This window comes from Pongo abelii, chromosome 16 (assembly GCF_028885655.2).
Source record: "Pongo abelii isolate AG06213 chromosome 16, NHGRI_mPonAbe1-v2.0_pri, whole genome shotgun sequence".
Taxonomy (NCBI): domain Eukaryota; kingdom Metazoa; phylum Chordata; class Mammalia; order Primates; family Hominidae; genus Pongo; species Pongo abelii.
The window spans coordinates 19,962,107-19,979,789 of NC_072001.2; the positions used below are offsets into that span (position 1 = coordinate 19,962,107).

At 43.2% G+C, this 17,683-nt stretch overlaps 1 pseudogene; it reads left to right on the top strand.

Annotated features, from left to right (window-relative positions):
- The window catches only part of LOC129050379 (putative HERC2-like protein 3), a 32,613-nt pseudogene that overhangs the window by 4,201 nt on the left and 10,729 nt on the right, over positions 1-17,683 (top strand).

A 17,683-nucleotide genomic window follows, 5' to 3' on the forward strand; every position in this document is an offset into this window, starting at 1 on the left:
AGGAATTATAAGTCAAGCTGTGTAAACATGTTAGGTGGAGCTCTTTCATATGAATGATGCTGAATTTCACCTTCTAAATTGAGTGTTTAGTTGAGCATTTTTTTTTTTTTTTAGCATTTATTTTGAGTTGTGCACTTGAGTTTCTGTTTCATGTCTGCATGTGCATTTTCTAGAATGGCTTCAGTCATCCATCTTCTCTGGAGGCCTGCAGACCAGCCAGATCCACTACAGCTACAACGAGGAGAAAGATGAGGACCACTGCAGCTCCCAGTGGGCACACCTGCCAGCAAATCTCGACCCTGCTCCCACAGACAGGCCCTGGGGGACCATTCGCAGGCATTTCTGCAAGCCATTGCAGACAATAACATTCAGGATCACAACGTGAAGGTGAGCTAGGCCTGCCCCCACTGCCACCTCAGTGCTTTTGTTTATCTGGGGACTTTGATATGGGAATACTTATGTGCTCTTTGGTTAACATAGCAAGACTTTGTTTCATGTATTATTTGGAGGGTTTTGAGGTGAGAACCTGATGGTGTTAACATGCTAGCGAGGCTTCAGAAGCATTACTGATTGCAAGTGCACCAGAAGCTGTGGCATGTTTAAAATTTGTGAAGACTCACTGGGTGGCCCTGAAGTTACCTCCAGCTGTTTCTGTTGCAGGACTTTTTGTGTCAAATAGAAAGGTACTGTAGGCAGTGCCATTTGACCACACTGATCATGTTTCCCCCCGAGCATCCCGTGGAAGAGGTCGGTCGCTTGCTGTTATGTTGCCTCTCGAAACATGAAGATTTAGGTAAGGAGCTCAATATCTGTGTACTTTAGCTACACTGCAGATCCCTCGACTAACCTGCAGTACATATTCATTCCTTCCCTGCCCTTCTTTTAAATGTCTTTTTGCAGGTCATGTGGCATTATCTTTAGTTCATGCAGGTGCACTTGGTATTGAGCAAGTAAAGCACAGAACGTTGCCTAAGTCAGTGGTGGATGTTTGTAGAGTTGTCTGCCAAGCAAAATGTTCGCTTATTAAGGTGATAGATTTTAATTCTTTTTATTCTGTGCTTTGCAGACAGTTGCTGAAATATTTGTTGTTAAAGTTGTCTTTTCCTGGTTAACTTTGCAGACTCATCAAGAACAGGGCCGTTCTTACAAGGAGGTCTGTGCTCCTGTCATGGAACGTTTGAGATTCCTCTTTAATGAACTGAGACCTGGTGTTTGTAATGACCTCTCTATAATGTCTAAGTTTAAATCGTTAAGTTCTTTGCCCTGTTGGAGGAGGATAGCTTAGAAGATAATTCGAGAATGAGGGAAAAAGAGAGGTAAGAATGTAAAAGGACAGAAGATACTATTAAAGCATGTGCTTCACCCTGCCGCGCTGGACCTGTGATTTCAGAGTGAAGTTTCTCTACTGTTAATTCCATGTGACATTTCTACCTGCTGCCATCATTTTTATGTATAGTTATGATTAAATACAGAAATCTCGCTTATTTTTCCAAGCGATCAGACAATGAGGCAGTTTAGGAATTGAGTGTGGTATGATTTGATTACTAGTAAATTGATGTTGAAAATGTAAATAATCTTTACTAAATTGATGGGAACAAGGAAGTGTTTTTATTTTATTAGTTATCCTGGTAATGAGATATAATGGGAACATTTAACTTTATTGCCATTCTTCTAAAGAAATGTTTTTTGTTTGGAAATATTGAGTATTCTGATACATGGAGAATTATAAAGGGAAGCTAAAAGAGTTACTGACATTTTCCTGGAAGTAGCTGTGTAAGGGCACAGAAAAATCTTTTTGCATTAAATCCAAATTTGAATAAAAATGCTTAGAATTTAGTCACTTGTGATTATAAATAAACTACAGAAATTTCTGATTATATCCTTTTTTTTTTCTTTGAGACGGAGTCTTGCTCTATCGCCAGGCTGAAGTGCAGTGGCGCGATCTCAGCTCACTGCAACCTCCGCCTCACGGGTTCAAATGATTCCCCTGCCTCAGCCTTCCAAGTAGCTGGGATTACAGGCACGTGCCACCACGCCTGGCTAATTTTTGTATTTTAGTAGAGACAGGGTTTCACCATGTTGGCCAAGATGGTCTTGATCTCCTGACCTCGTGATCTGCCTGCCTCGGCCTCCCAAAGTGCTGGGATTACAGGCGTGAGCCACCGCGCCTGGCCTCTGATCATATTCTTAAGACTTATACTGATTTACTCACAAACCTGCTTATTGAACAGTATTAATTACTGAGTTTCTGATGGGTGTTTTGAACAATAAGCTTATGAAAGACTAAAGTGTGTTAGAAGCCATCCTAATTTGATTGTTCCTGAACAAACCCTACACCATAACAGCCTGTCTGAATCCGAGGGGTGCTCTGGATCAGGAAGTAACAGCAGTCACACTGCTGCAGTTCCTTTAACCCAGGCACGCAGGAACTCAGCCCGGGCCCAGGTGACAGGCTGTCTCAGCATGAGGGAGAGAGACTCCACCATTTGCCATCTCATATCCGTGGGTGCTGAGCCCACACTGTCACTTTTAGAGTTTCTTGTGGGTTTATAGATTTATTGTGTGCTGTTTCAAGCTGGTTTTCTTTTTTTTGGAAATTAAGTAACTTGAAAAGATTAAGTGATTAATATTCCTGTTGCTGTGTCAGGGATCCCTGAGCCTTCTCTCAGGCTTGATGATTCACTAAAAGGACCCAGAAGAGCTGTTAAACTCACAGCTGTGTTTTTTTTTTTTTTTTTTTACCGCAAGAATGGTACAGATTAAAATTAGCAAAGGGAAGGGTGAATGGAGGGAAGTCCAGAGGAAACTAGGCCCAAGCTTTAGTGTCTCTCCCCAGTGGCGTCACGTGGATGTGCTTAGCTCTCCCAGCAAGTGTGTCACATCATGTGTGAAGAAATGTTAACCGGGCCAGCGCACCTGAGCCTCGAGTCTAGAGTTTTTGTTGGGGGCCAGTCACATATGCAGGCAGTGCCCATGTGACTGACCTCAATTACTCAGACTCCAGTGCCCCAGTGCAAAAACAAGTGGTCCCTCGCAAGTCACATCATTAACATAAACTACCTGGCCAGACCACTGCCACGAGGTCCTGGGTGTCAGGTATACCAAAAAACTTATCAGGCCGGGTGTTCCAAGGGCTCAGAGCTCAGCTCCTAGAAGAAGGACCAATCATGAAGGGACAGACCTTCCTTGGGAATTTGCAGGGTCTGAGCAACCCCGGCCTGCTATGTTAGCTCTTTACTGCCCAGGTGTATTATCATGTTGCTTATTTTTTATATTATATGCTGAGGAGATTTAGACCAAAAATTTTAAAAGAGATAAAATATAGGGAGGAAATTCCACATATCACAGTGAATTCAATTGATTCAGTTACACACTAACAGAACCACTGAACTGGACCAGGGTGGACAAGCCAGGAACTGTGGGCCAAATTCCACCTCTTGCTTGCTTTGTGTTGCCCATGGACTAAGACCTTTTTTTTTTTTTCCAGTTTGAATTTGTTTTTTAACAATTAAAAGAAGTATATTATTTTTGACACATGAAAACTACATGAAGCTAAAATTGTAGCACCATAAATAGAGTTTTACGGGAGCACAGCCACACCTATTGTTTTGTCTGTGGTTACTTTTTGTGCTGCAGCAGCAGAGTTGAGTATTTGCAACAGACTGCATGGCCTGAAAGACTCAAATGTTCACTCTGGCACTTGAGGAAGAGCTTGCTGGCTGCCAGGCTTCCCCTGCTTCGGGGCTTCTCCCCTCGTCGCACTCTCACTTTGTCTTTTTGTTCTGCCAGGGTGATCATTTCACTCTTGTTGTTGAGCATTGCAATTTATAATGTTGTTCAGATGTTTATTTGAATGAAATATTTGTCCTTCATGTAAATCTAAGTATTTCTTAATTCAAAATTAATATTTAAGTATATGATTTTTATAGTGAATGATGTTTTAAAACACAGTTCCTAAGAAGCCAGAATCTATAGATGATGAAGAAAAAATTGGAAATGGAGTGATTTAGAAGAAGCTTGCATTTTGCCTCACAGTCCAATAAATGTGGACGAGAGACCCATTGCAATTAAATCACCCAAGGTGCAGTATTTTCTGTGATTCTGAGGTTGGCTGAATAGAATCATAGCACATAGCAAAGGAATCCACAGTCTCGTACCTCTGTACCTGAGCATCCAGAGGGAGGGACGGGCGATTGTTAGAAATATGGCCCCAGTGATGCTTCATGAACTTGACTTATGATGTCTTGGTCAGAGCTGTAGCTGGAGAAGGGTTTCCTTTTATTTTTGGTACTAGATTGTATCATTAATTATTCACCATTCATTCCTTAAATATATTCTTTGTTCCAGAAACAGTGCTGGGCCCTGTGGCCATTAAAATGAACCATAACTTAACTTTGTATGCCAAGCTAGCCTGTTCCAACATATATTAGTATAGAGATTATAAATTCACTTATATTTATAGCATAGTTTTAAAACCATGTATTAATGATGAAATTTAACATTTTAACCAATTTAAACCTATGAGCATTATTTATATTTTACTTGAATAACTTTTAGAGCACAGTTTAATATTAAATAGGGTAGACAAATGATGAAAATGGTTTTCCTTTGTTAGGACAAATGGCAGCTGCTGTTGAGTACTGTTACAGGTGTTCACAAATACAAGTGGTTGAAGCAGAATGTGCAGGGTCTTTATCCGCAGTCTCCACTCCTCAGTACAATTGCTGAATTTGCCCTTAAGGCGGAACTGGTGGATGTGGAAAAAATGAGAAAGTGTCTACTAAAACAGGTAACATTTGATGAGAAATGCATCTCTGCATTGGGTAATATACATAACACTTAACTGTATGCATTGATATTTTGCAGTTGGAGAGAGCAGAGATTCGCCTGGAAGGGATAGATACAATTTTAAAACTGGTGAGCAAGAATTTCTTACTTCCATCTGTGCAGTATGCGATGTTTTGTGGATGGCAAAGACTTATTCCTGAGGGAATCGATATAGGGTAAAACGTTAGCATATTTTTTTCTTAATTAAGGAAGCTGTGGCAACAAAATGTTGTTCTGTAACAGTTAGAAGTCTGGCAGTGTCCCGAGTCAAATTCTTTATCTTTATTTGAAAGGGAACCTCTTACTGATTGTTTAAAGGATGTTGATTTGATCCCACCTTTTAATCGGATGCTGCTGGCAGTCACCTTTGGCAAGCTGTATGCTTGGGCTGTTCAGAACATTCGAAATGTTTTGATGGATGCCAGTGCCAAATTTAAAGAGTTTGGTGAGTCAACAGTTGCATCAATGTTATTTTATAGTTTGCCTTTAATTATATGTTGTGGAAACTTGCAAATGCCAATTTTTGCTTTTGAGAAGACTGTGTTTGTACTTTGTACTTGTATAATCTATGCTGCTGTCAGCTTTCTCAGATTTTAAACAAAACTTTAAAATTTAGCAGGAGACACAATGTTGAAGTACTCTAGTGTAACATTTTTACATTTTTACATTTTTATGTGTATCACCACATATCCTAAAGTGTCTGTGTCCTATATTAATATTTATTTCCTGTATAGTTTGAGCATCTACAGAGAGTTGATTGGATTGGTTTTGTGGAGGAAAAGTGAGGCATAACTTTTATATTTGAAATGGAAGGAATGGAATAGGGCACCAGGGTATTCAGAGAGCAACATGCTAAGTCCTGTAGACAGATGGAACGACCTGTGCATAGAATGCAGGGGGTAGGCCCATCGTGCAGCATGACAGAGCTGCCCACTCTGTGGAAACCACTGAAAAATAGTCAGAAGTTTAGAGTAATCACCCGTGCTTTCTGCATTATGTTTATTCTTGTATCCACGCACAAGAAATGTCAGTGGGTGTCAATGCTTATTAGTCAGATGTTTAAAGTAATAGCCCGTGCTTTCTGCGTTACGTTTATTCTTGTATCCATCACAAGAAATGTCAGTGGGTGTCAATGCTTATTAGGTATCCAGCCGGTTCCCCTGCAAACCATCACCAATGAGAACGTGTCAGGACCGAGCCTGGGGACCATCCCGCAAGCCCGCTTCCTCCTGGTGATGCTCAGCATGCTCACCCTGCAGCACGGCACAAACAACGTCGACCTCCTGCTCAATTCCAGCACGCTGGCCCTCGCTCAGACGGCACTGCGCCTGATTGGTAGGTCTGCACCGGCTTGAGAGCCTTTGGGAAAACGTCAAGATTTTGCTTTGATTTCTTTTTTTTTTTTTTTTTAAGCTTTTTGTAAATTATGGTAAGACACAAATAGCAGGAAGTGTAGCATTTTAACATCGCAATTCAGCGGCATTAAATATATTCACAATTTTCTAGAGTCATCACCACTGTCTAGTTGTAGAACTTTTTCATCACTATAAATGCACCCCATTTAGCCATCAGTCGTGACTCACCCTGCTCTCCAGCCCCTGATAGTCACAAATCTGCTTTCTCTGTCTATGGATTTGCATATCCTGGATATTTCATATAAATGGAATCATACCGTTTGTGGCCTTTGTGTCTGGGTTATTTCATTTGGTATATATCAGTACTTTATTTTTATGGCTGAAAAAGATTTCATTGTATGAATATGTAATAACATTTTGTTTATTCATTTATCTGTTGATGGACATTTGGGTTGGTTTTGCCTTTTGACTTTGGTGAATAGTGCTGCTAGGAACATTTATATACAAATACTTGTTTGAACACTTGTTTCTAGTTCTTTTGATTATACACCTAGGACTGGAATTACAGGGTCATATGGTACAACTGTGTGTAACTTACTAAGAAACTACCAAACTTTTCCACAGTGCCGTATCATTTTTACATTCCCACCACCAGTGGGCAGGATTGCAGGATTCCAGTTTCTCTACTTCCCTGCCAACACTATTTTTTGTGGTTTTCTTTTTTTTTGTTTTTTTTTTTTTTGGATTAAGGCCATCCTAGTGGGTGTGAAGTGGTATCTCATTGTGATTTTGATTTGCATTTCACTAATGACGAATGACATTGAGCTTCTTTACATGTTTGTGCTTGTTGGCCATTTGTATATCTTCTTTGGAGAAGTGTCTATTCAAGTCCCTTTCTCTATTTTTTATTTTATTTTTTTGAGACGGAGTCTCACTCTGTCGCCCAGGCTGGAGGGCAGTGGCACGATCTCGGCTCACTGCAACCTCTGCCTCCTGGGTTCAAGCGCTTCTCGTGCCTCAGCCTCCCAAGTAGCTGGGATTACAGTCACACACCACCACACCGGGCCAATTTTTGTATTTTTGGTAGAGATGGGGTTTCGCCATGTTGGCCGGGCTGGTCTGGAACTCCTGACCTCAGGTGATCTGCCTGCCTTGGCCTCCCAAAGTGCTGGGATAACAGGCGTGAGCCGCTGAACCCAGCCCCTTTCTCCTTTTTAAATAGGGTTATTTGTCATCATCTTCTTGTTGTACCAATAAATGCACTATATAAGTGTGCCAAATATTTAAAGAAGAATTAACACCAGTCCTCAGACTCTTTAAAAATTTTGTGTATACTAGACTTTCACAGATCTGTAGACCTTTATCAGATATATAATTTGAGGGTATTTTCTCCTGTTCTCTGGATTGTATTTCCTTTGATAGAGAAGTTTTTTATTTTGATGAAGTTCCATTTATCTGTTTCTCTTTTGTCGTCTATGCTTTTGATAGATGGAAAAAGCCATTTCCAAATACAAGGTTGATGAAGATTATCCTCATCTCATGTTTTTTTCTGTAAGTTTTATAGTTTTAGCTCTTATATTTAGATCTTTGGTCCATTTTTAGGTAATTTCTTTTACACAGTGTGAGGTAAGAGTCCGGCCTTTTTCTTTGGATGATCTGATTGTTTCAATACCACTTGTTGAGGACTGTTCTTTCCCTGAAGTTCTCGGTACCCTTGGCAAAAATCAGTTGGCTGTAGATATTTAGGTTTATTTCTGGACTCTCAATTACATTATCACATTCTATATGTTGATAATTATGCAGGTACCACACTGTTTTAAACATTGTAGTTTTGTACTGTTTTAAAATTGAGAAGTGTGTTTTCTTTCTCAAGATTATTTTGGCTACTTTGGGTCCCTTGCATTTTCATATGGACTTCAAGGCTGGCTTTTCCATATCTGCAAAAAAGACCATTGGGATTTTTGCTAGGGATTGAATCTGTAGATTGTTTTGGAGAATAGTGCCATCTTAACAATGTTAACATCCATTCTCTGAATGTGGAATGTCTTTCCATTTATTTCTGTCCTCTTTAATTTCTTTCAGCAATATTTTATTGTTTTACAGTTAGGGTAATAATGGCCTCATAGAATGAACTAGGTAGTGTTCCCATATATTCTATTTTTAGAAGAGTTTGAGGATTGGTGTCAATTCTGCTTTAAATGTTTGGTAGAGTTGACCAGCTAAGCTTTTCTTTGTTGAAAAGTTTTTTTTTTTTTTTTTTTTTTTTTTTTTTGAGACAGAGTCTCACACTGTTGCTCAGGCTGGACTGCAGTGGTGCGATCTCAGCTCACTGCAAGCTCTGCCTCCCAGGTTCACGCCATTCTCCTGCCTCAGCCTCCCGAGTAGCTGGGACTACAGGTGCCTGCCACCATGCCCAGCCAATTTTTTGTATTTTTGGTAGAGACAGGGTTTCACCGTGTTAGCCAGGATGGTCTCCATCTCCTGACCTCGTGATCCACCTGCCTCGGCCTCCCAAAGTGCTGGGATTACAGGCTTGAGCCACCGTGCCTGGCCTGAAAGATTTTTAATTACCGATTCAGTCTCTTTACTTGTTACAGGTCTATTCAGATTTTCTATTTCTTCTTGAGTCAGTTTGGGTAATGTATGTTTCTAGGAATGTGACCATTTTATCTAGGCTATTTTATTTGTTGGCATACAGTTGTTCACAATGTTCTTTTATACTCTTTTTTATTTTTATGTTGGTAGTAGTGTCTCCACTTACATTTCTGATGTTATTTGCATCTTTTCTCTTTTTTTCTTTTTTTTTTTTGAGACGGAGTCTCGCTCTGTTGCCAGGCTGGAGTGCAGTGGCACAGTCTCAGCTCACTGCAACCACCGCCTCCCGGGTTCAAGTGATTCTCCTGCCTCAGCCTCCCAAGTAGCTGGGATTACAGGTGCCTGCCACCATGCCCGGCTAATTTTTTTGTATTTTTAGTGGAGACAGGGTTTCACCATGTTGACCAGGATGGTCTCGATCTCTTGACCTCGTTATCCGCCCACCTCAGCTTCCTAAAGTGCTGGGATTACAGGCGTGAGCCACCTTGCCTGGCCTCTTTTTTTCTTAATTTACCAAAAGCTTTTCAGATTTTTTGTTCTTGCCAGAAACCAAACTTTTGGTTTTGTAGATTATTTTTCTATTCTCTATTTAATTTTTGGCTGTTCTAATCTCTATCATTTCCTTCTTTCTGCTTTGTATTTTTTTGTTTTTGTTTTTGTCTTTGTTTTGAGACAGGGTCTTACTTTGTCCCTGAGGCTGAAGTACAGTGGCGCAGTCATGGCTCACTGCAGCCTCAACCTCCTGGGCTCAAGTTATCCACCTGCCTCAGCCTCCCAAAAATGCTGGGATTACAGGTGTGAGGCACCACACCTGGCCTAACTTTGGTTTTTATTGTGTTCTTATTGTTCTTCCAGATGTAGAATTATTGATTTGAGATCATCTTTTGTAAATGCAGACTTTTATAGTATAATTGCCCCTTTTAGCCCTGCTTTTGGCGCAGCACAGAAGTTTTGGTATGTTGTGTTTTCATTCATCTCATAGTATTTTCTAATTTCCCTTGTGATTTCTTCTTTGACCCACTGATTGTTTACCGTGTGTTGTTTAATTTTCATATACTTGTGAATTTTCCACTTTTCCTTTTGTTATTAATTTCTCATCATTTCCTTTTGGTTGGAGAGGTAATTTGTATGATTTTAGTCTGTTTAAATTTGAGACTTTGTGGCCTAACATATGGTCTGTTCAGTCTAAGAGAGTGTTCTGTGGTATATTTGAGAAGACTGTGTATTCTGCTCTTTTTGGTGAGATGTTCTGTATATGTCTATTAGATCTGATGGGTTTATGGTGGTGTTCTTTGGCTAAAACTGAGATGCTGCAGGGCCAGTTGTCAAAGTCACAGTGAAAAAGCAAGGTTTTCCCAAGCTCTTTTAATCACATCAGTCTTAGAGTTCACATTAATCCATTCAAAAATATGTATCAGGCCAGGCTGTAATCCTAGCACTTTGGGAGGCTGAGGTGGGTGGATTGCTTGAGTTCAGGAGTTTGAGACCAACTTGGGCAACATAGCGAAACCCTGTCTCTACAAAAAATATGAAAATTAGCTGGGCATAGTGGTGTGTGCCTGTGGTCCCAGCTACCTGGGAGGCTGAGGTGGGAGGATTGCTTGAGCCAGGGAGGCACAGGTTGCAGTGAGCGGAGATCAAGCCACTGCACTCCAGCCTGGGCTCCAGCCTGGGCGACAGAGTGAAATCCTGTCTTGGGGGCAGGGGGAATCTTTCTATCTATCTGTCTGTCAGTCTGTCTGTCTCTCTCTCTCTCTCTCTGTGTGTGTGTATATATATATAATTATTTTTTAATTTATGTATTTATATGTTGTGTTAAATATATATTTTAATATGTGTATTACAGCTGAAAAGAATCATCTAGTAAGAGTTACATCTCATTTCTTGAGGCCTCATTAACAACGAAAAGTTGCATTTAAAAATTACAAAAGCATATCTCCATCGAGAAATGGCCTTTTTATGTTGTCTTCTTTTTCCCCGGAGGTTCCAATAATGAAAATCACAGCACAAATCATTAAGTATGGGGACTTGTTCTGTTGATAGTATTCATGTGTTTAAATTTCATCTGGCCCACTGGCTGCAAAAAGCAAGGAGGTTGTGTCTCATGAATATCTGTCTATATTTGCAGCTTGCCCTGATCAGGGTATCCTTCTTATCATTTAAGAAATTATAAGCATATAATATTTTATACCAGCTTAATGTATACATCCACATGTAACAGCCACAAAACATAAAGCTATGTAAAATAAAAAATTCCTCCCAGTTTTGGCTGCAAATGTATTCAAGCCCTTAGCAATAAATTCAGTCTTTACAGAGTTAACAGTATAGCTGCCCAGGGGATACTGGGAGATCCACCTGGAATGCAACTCCTGTCCCTTCCTTGGGGCCCCTTCCTGGGGGCCCTAAAGTAGCGGCTAGGCTAAAGGAAAGGCTATTTCCTCCACTAGTTTATCTAAAGTTTTGCTCCAGCCCTGGGAACTGAATATCCTTTTTTGCTCTCTTGGAAGAGAGAGAAACACAAACTTTTTACATTTTTTGGTCCACCCAAGCCCACCTTTGGGACTGTTTGGATCTTCTCCCCTCCCACCTGGAGGAGAAACTAAAATCAAGGGAGTTAGCAGAACCGCACTCCCACCCCCTCTCAGTTTAGCAAGTGGGAAAAGGGGGGTTAAAAATCTAGCCTACTCTCCTAGGGTTAGCCTCCTATTTTCAAATCCATTGGTAAGTTTTACTTCTCTCAGGTGACAGCAGCTCAGCTTCTGTTTCATGCTATGGATGACTCTGTAGCCACCCAGGGCACCAACTGTCAGGGGTCTCCAGGTTTGATGGTTGGCCAGGAGGACTCACAAGACTCAGCATGTAGTTGTACCCAGGGCTATAGTTTATTACAGTGAAGGGACACAGAGCAAAATCATGAAAAAGGACATGGGTAAAGTCCAGAGGAAAGCAGGTACAAGCTTCCACAGGATCCACACAGGACGAGCTTAACTGCCCTGGCACTGAGCCGTGTCAAGTGCTGTCTGCCAGGAAGCTGGGTAGAGACTCCAGGCCCAGAGTTTCCATCGGGGCTGATCACACAGGTACCCCCTGCCTGGCACGTACCAAGTTCCAGAACAAGGAAAACAGGTTTCAGCACAGAACACATTGTTTGTACAGACAGTTCAGGCACAGCAAACCACACCTCCCACCTAGGGAGTTGGGGAGTCCTCCTGAGATCCAGACTCCAGCCGAGGGCTAGCCTGCAGCAATCCTGTCTGAGGTTGTATCTCGGGCCAGCTGTTAGCTGTCTTCTGCACAGAACCATGATTAAAGTTTGTTAGTTTCCCACTGTTAGATATTTAGGTAGTTATCTTTGTTTTTCTATTAGTAAAAAATGTGATGAGTATCTTTCTAACTCAGTTATTTTGCTTTTTCAGGGGAGTAACTCCTAGAAGTAGAGAAAGTAGCTTTACTGAGCATTTTAATATCTTTTATATCTTCTTAGCCTATTTATGTATTTCGTTCTTCAGTTTGTCTTCTTTTTATCCTACATCAGTAAAATATTGATAGTATTATATTAATTGATAAAGCATATAGTATGGATTCTTCAAAATTATGATCTTCATTAGTACTTTTTAAATGTTTTGTGTGTATTCAGGGGACATTGCAGCTACTTGTTGGCTCAGCTATTGTTTTTGACGCTCTGTCAGGCCCCAGTTGTGACAATGTTGAGGAAGATATGAATGCTTCTGCTCAAGGTGCTTCTGCCACAGTTTTGGAAGAAACAAGGAAGGAAACGGCTCCTGTGCAGCTCCCTGTTTCAGGGCCAGAACTGGCTGCCATGATGAAGATTGGAACGAGGGTCATGAGAGGTGTGGACTGGAAATGGGGCGATCAGGTACTCAGAGATTTGATGGGAACACATTAGCCACACATTAGTTATCTTCTGCACAGGTGTGTATGATATTGGTGGGTGGAAATTGGAATAATCCAGGATGTGTCGGTTGATCGATGACACAGGTGTTGGTTCCCAAGCAGCTGAAGGGAGTGAACACAAGTAGGGAATCATAAGTATGGCATCTGAGAAGAATCAAGTCTGGAAAAAGAGGCAGCTCTTTTCAGGAAACTCACTGGCATGAGGCTCAGTTTGATGGGTCACTGGAACAAGAGTGAGAGTGAGCAAGAGAGTAAATCTCATTCTGAAAGTTGGTGTAGTGAAGGCTCTGAGGCAGGAAGCCCATGTGCTGCCCCTGTGAGCTGATGGCATGTGCTGTGAAGTGCCCTGAACCCAGTAGTTAGGGATATACTTCATGGGCCTGTGGCCATGTCTCCATTTTCCCTCATCGCAGGCCTCTTCTAAATCTCTGCCAGGTGCCCCCAGGTGGAAGTCACTTACCACAGCCCTAGCTAAGTTAGGGCAGTGTTCACCTTCCCGTGGTCTGTCTAGCTTTTCTCAGCCATGCTGGTAAGCCCCGGCTTTGTCACAGTCATCTTAGAAATAGCAGTGTCTGGAGACAGCAGCATCCATTCTAGAAACAGCTTTCTCCTGCAGAAGTGAGAGACAGAGCTTCCCCCTGGAGCCCGTGGGAAACTGAAGCAAAGGGAATGTGGAGGTGCTGGTGCTTGTTTCAGATTTCTGCTCTTGCAAGGCCTGTGAGGGACTGAGGGGTCAGGACTTGCTGCAAAGCCTTGTCTCTGCATTGACTTAGAGGATCCTCATTGAGATGAGATTTCCCCGACTTCCTTGGTAAAGCAGCATGATCACGTTATTTTATGCCATTTAATTTAAAATGATGCAAGCACACATTTTGTAGGAGAGGTGAAATCTGTTTCTGGGGACAGCCCCTGACAGACATGGTGGCATATGGCGACATCTGTGTGGCAGGTCTGCTGGGAGCCATGGAAGGACCAGGGCGGGGCACGCACCCTCCTAACTGATCTTTCCTTTGGCTTTCTCAGGATGGGCCTCCTCCAGGCCTAGGCCGAGTGATTGGTGAGCTGGGAGAGGATGGGTGGATAAGAGTCCAGTGGGACACGGACAGCACCAACTCCTACAGGATGGGGAAAGAAGGAAAATATGACCTCAAGGTGGCAGAGCTGCCAGTCGCTGCACAGCCCTCAGCAGAGGACTCGGACACAGAGGACGACTCTGGTGGGTGACTCAGGAAGGCATTTAGTCCAAGGCAGCCCACAAACTGTGCAGGTGCTGGCTGCCACCACTGCCATCTGGGCCTTAGAATGGGATGTCAGGACGCACCTGCAGCTGGCGCTCTGTCCTCGGAGCCTGCAATTTAAATAAGCTCCGAGGCACCTCCGATGCAGGTGTGTGGAGTGGCTGTGGGATCCAACAATCTGGCTAGAACTGACTTTCTGCATTTCCCTCTCATGTGTGCACCCGCCCCTCTTTGAGAATGTGGTGGCCAGGTGGGGGCAGCTGCACCACCAGTGAGTCTCATGTGGTTGGTGCTGAGCCTGCATCTGAGCGAGTGAGCCGAGGCCTGGTGGAATTGCCCTGCAGTCTCAGTCCATCACCTCCTCCTCCAGTGAGAGCCCCCGCCGGAGCACACCCCACCTTCTACCTGCCTTTACCTTTTCTCTGCGGTCCCTGACTCTGAACTCTTCATGTAATGTGGAGTTAGTCAGCACTTTATCACTTCTAGGGAAGCAGAGGTGAGAATTTAGGGGTGCACCAAGAAAGCTAGATCCTATCTGTGGAGATCCAGGTTGTGGGAGGAGGTTTCGTGACATTTCTTAGCTGTTCCTAAAAGACATGTGAAGCTTCACATGGCTGGGCTTGGTAAGACCATCCAAGAGGCTGGGGCTCCCAATATCATTTGTTATTTTGATTTTTTTTTTAGAAGCCGAAGAAACTGAAAGGAACATTCACCCCACTGCAATGATGTTTACCAGCACTGTTAACTTACTGCAGTCTCTTTGTCTGTCTGCTGGAGTTCATGCTGAGATCATGCAGAGCGAAGCTGCCAAGACTTTATGTGGACTGCTGCAAATGTTAGTGGAAAGCGGAACGACAGACATGTATGGAATGAGAGATCGAGGGCCCAGGGAGTCTGCGCTGGGGGCCGCAAGCTTGTCGTGTCTGGGTGTGCGTGTGGGTGGGTGGGTGTGGATGTGTGTGGATTCATTTCCTGTCACTGCTGTTATAAAGTACTACAAACTTGGGGGCTTACACAGTAGAAATTCTCATGGTTCTGGTGGCTGGAAGGCTGAGATCAAGGGTGGTTCCTTCTGGGGCTGTGAGGGAGAAGCTGCTTCAGGGCTCTGCCCCAGCTTCTGGTGTTTGCTGGTCTCTTTACTGTTCCTTGGCTTGTAGAGGTGACACCCCGATCTCTGCCGTCATCTTCACATGGCATTCTCCCTGTGTGTGAGTCGCCTCCAAATCTCCCCTTTTCATAAGGACGTCATTCAGCCTCATCAAACTGATTACATCTGCAGTGACCTTATTTCCAAACAAGGTCACCTGCCAAGGTATGGTAGGGGTTAAGGCTTCAACATACGAATTTTGCAATTCTGAATTCAACGCCTAACACTGGCTTCAAACAACAAATTTGTTCTCTCAGAGTTCTGGAGACCAGAAGTCCCAAATTCAGGTGTGGGCAGGGCCATGCTCCCTCCACAGGCTCTAGGGGAAGGTCCTTCTTTACTTCGTCCAGCTTCTGGGAGCTCCAGGCTTCCTCGGTGTGGGGACGCATTGTGCCAGTCTCTGCCTGCGTCTTCACATGGCCCCTGCCCCTGTGTTCTGCATGTCCTTTTCTGTCTCTGAAAGGACTCTTTCATTGAGTTTCTTTTGATGTCACCTAAATTCTTACCTTAATGACGTCTACAGAGACCTCATTAAATAAGATCATATTCTGAGGTTCCGAATGTATGTGAAGTTGGGGGACAGGCACAGTTTAATCCATAAAGTGTTTGTGTGTGTGGAGAGTAAGTATGAGAAATGTGAGCTGAGGGAGTGGGGTGAGTGTGCCTGTGACTGAGAGTGAGCACATGTGAGTGTGGGTGGATATGTGGGCGTGCTCCAGTGTGTGTGAGAGCATGCGTGTATTAGTGGTGTGCTGGAGAGTCCACACATATTGATGAGAGTGAGTGTGTTAGCGGTCGATGGGCAAGTGGCTGAGCGTTTGTGTTGCAAGTGTGACGGTGTGTTTGTAGCATGTGGTTGTGTGGGTGTGTGTATGCGTGCATTTATGTGAGTGGTGTGTATGTCCATGAGAGCATGTGAGTGGGCAGGTGACTACATTCAGGTGAAGTGGGAGTGAAAGCATCAGTGCATTGAGCCAGTGTGTGTGTGTGAGGGTGAGCACGAGGGGGGCATGAGTGTGAGGGGATTACTGGGTGTGCGAATGAGATGAAGTGTGAGTCAGGCTTGGTGAGTGTGAGGAAGTATGAGTGGGTGGCAGCACAAGTGTGTAAGTGTGCGATTGAGTGCAAGCATTTGTGTAAATGTGTATGAGTGCCTTGTGTCAGTGTGAGCACGAGTGACGTTATTGTGAATGCGTGTGAGTGAATGTGAGCATTTTGCTCATGTCAGTGAGTGGGAGGTTATAACAGTATAGGTGTGAGTGTAAAGTGAGAAAGTGTGTGGGTAAAGGTGTGAGTAGGTGAGTAATCAGTTGTGACTAGTGTTTAGGAGCGTGAGTACATATGTGAGTTTTTGTATGCATTGGGAGGGGTAAGTGTATGTGAGAGTGCATAGGAGTGTGTGTCAGCTTGCATCGTAGGTTGTGTGTGCATACGTGTGACTGGGATTGTGTGTGTCTTAGTGATTGCGACAGTGGTGTGAGTGCACCTGAGAGTGTGAGGATGGGTGTGTGAGTGCCCATGAGTGTGTCTGAATAACTTAGTATGGGTGTGAGTGTGAGGATGCATATGAGGGTGTGAGAGTGTGTGTGTGTGAGCTCATGTGAGTGTGCTGAAGGAAGGCAGGTGTCCTCATAAGCTTGGATAGCTGAGGGCAGGGTGGGGGAGGGGGGAGGGAGAGCAGGTCCTGTGGGGCTGTGGGCAGGGTCCCTCGGGGGGCCCAGCCTCCAAGCCTCAGCCTCCATTCAGGGAGTAGTGGAGTCCTGGAGCCAGGCAGAGCAGAGGTGGGCCCACTGGTGCCGGAATCCAATGGTGTAAACCTAGTGAAAAACTCATTTTGTTAATGCAGATGTATTAAACTTGGATTGGAAACTCTCTACTGAAAATACAAAAAAAGTAAGTGATGCAGATTAAATATAAGTAAGATTGTGGAGATATTTAAAACATGAAATTAAAAATATAATAGATGCACTGTTGCAAAGTACTGCTATTTGAATTATAGATCATTTTCCTATTGCCTAGAAACAATGCATAGCTAAAATTCCCTAACTACTTTTACTACACATCCTTAGGAGGTTTTAAAAATGCCTGTAGTCCCAGCTATTCGGCAGGGCAAGGCAGGAGAAACACTTGATCCCAGGAGTTTTAGAACAGCCTGGGCAACATAGTGAGAGCCCATCTCTAAAAAAAAAAAAAGAAAAATTCGGAAATGTTTCTTGAACTAACTTAAAAGCTTTCTTCCACTTCTCACTTTGAATTAGTTTGAATTAATTTACAAACTGCAATGTATGTTAAAGGAGCTTATTGTAGAAAATAAAATAAGTTGATAAAAAAATAAGGATTTATCTTTAGAGATTTGTCTTTAGGGACTTGTTACCAAGCATGTCTATTTTCCCTCCTGCAGCTTCTCCAAACAGGCTGGTGTACAGGGAGCAACACCGGAGCTGGTGCACGCTGGGGTTTGTGTGGAGCATCGCTCTCATGCCGCAGGTGTGCGGCACCCTCAGCTCCCCGCAGCAGATCACGCTGCTCATGAAGGTCGTGGAAGGGCACGCACCCTTCACTGCCGCCTCGCTGCAGAGACAGGTAATGTGCTGCCAGGCAAAACC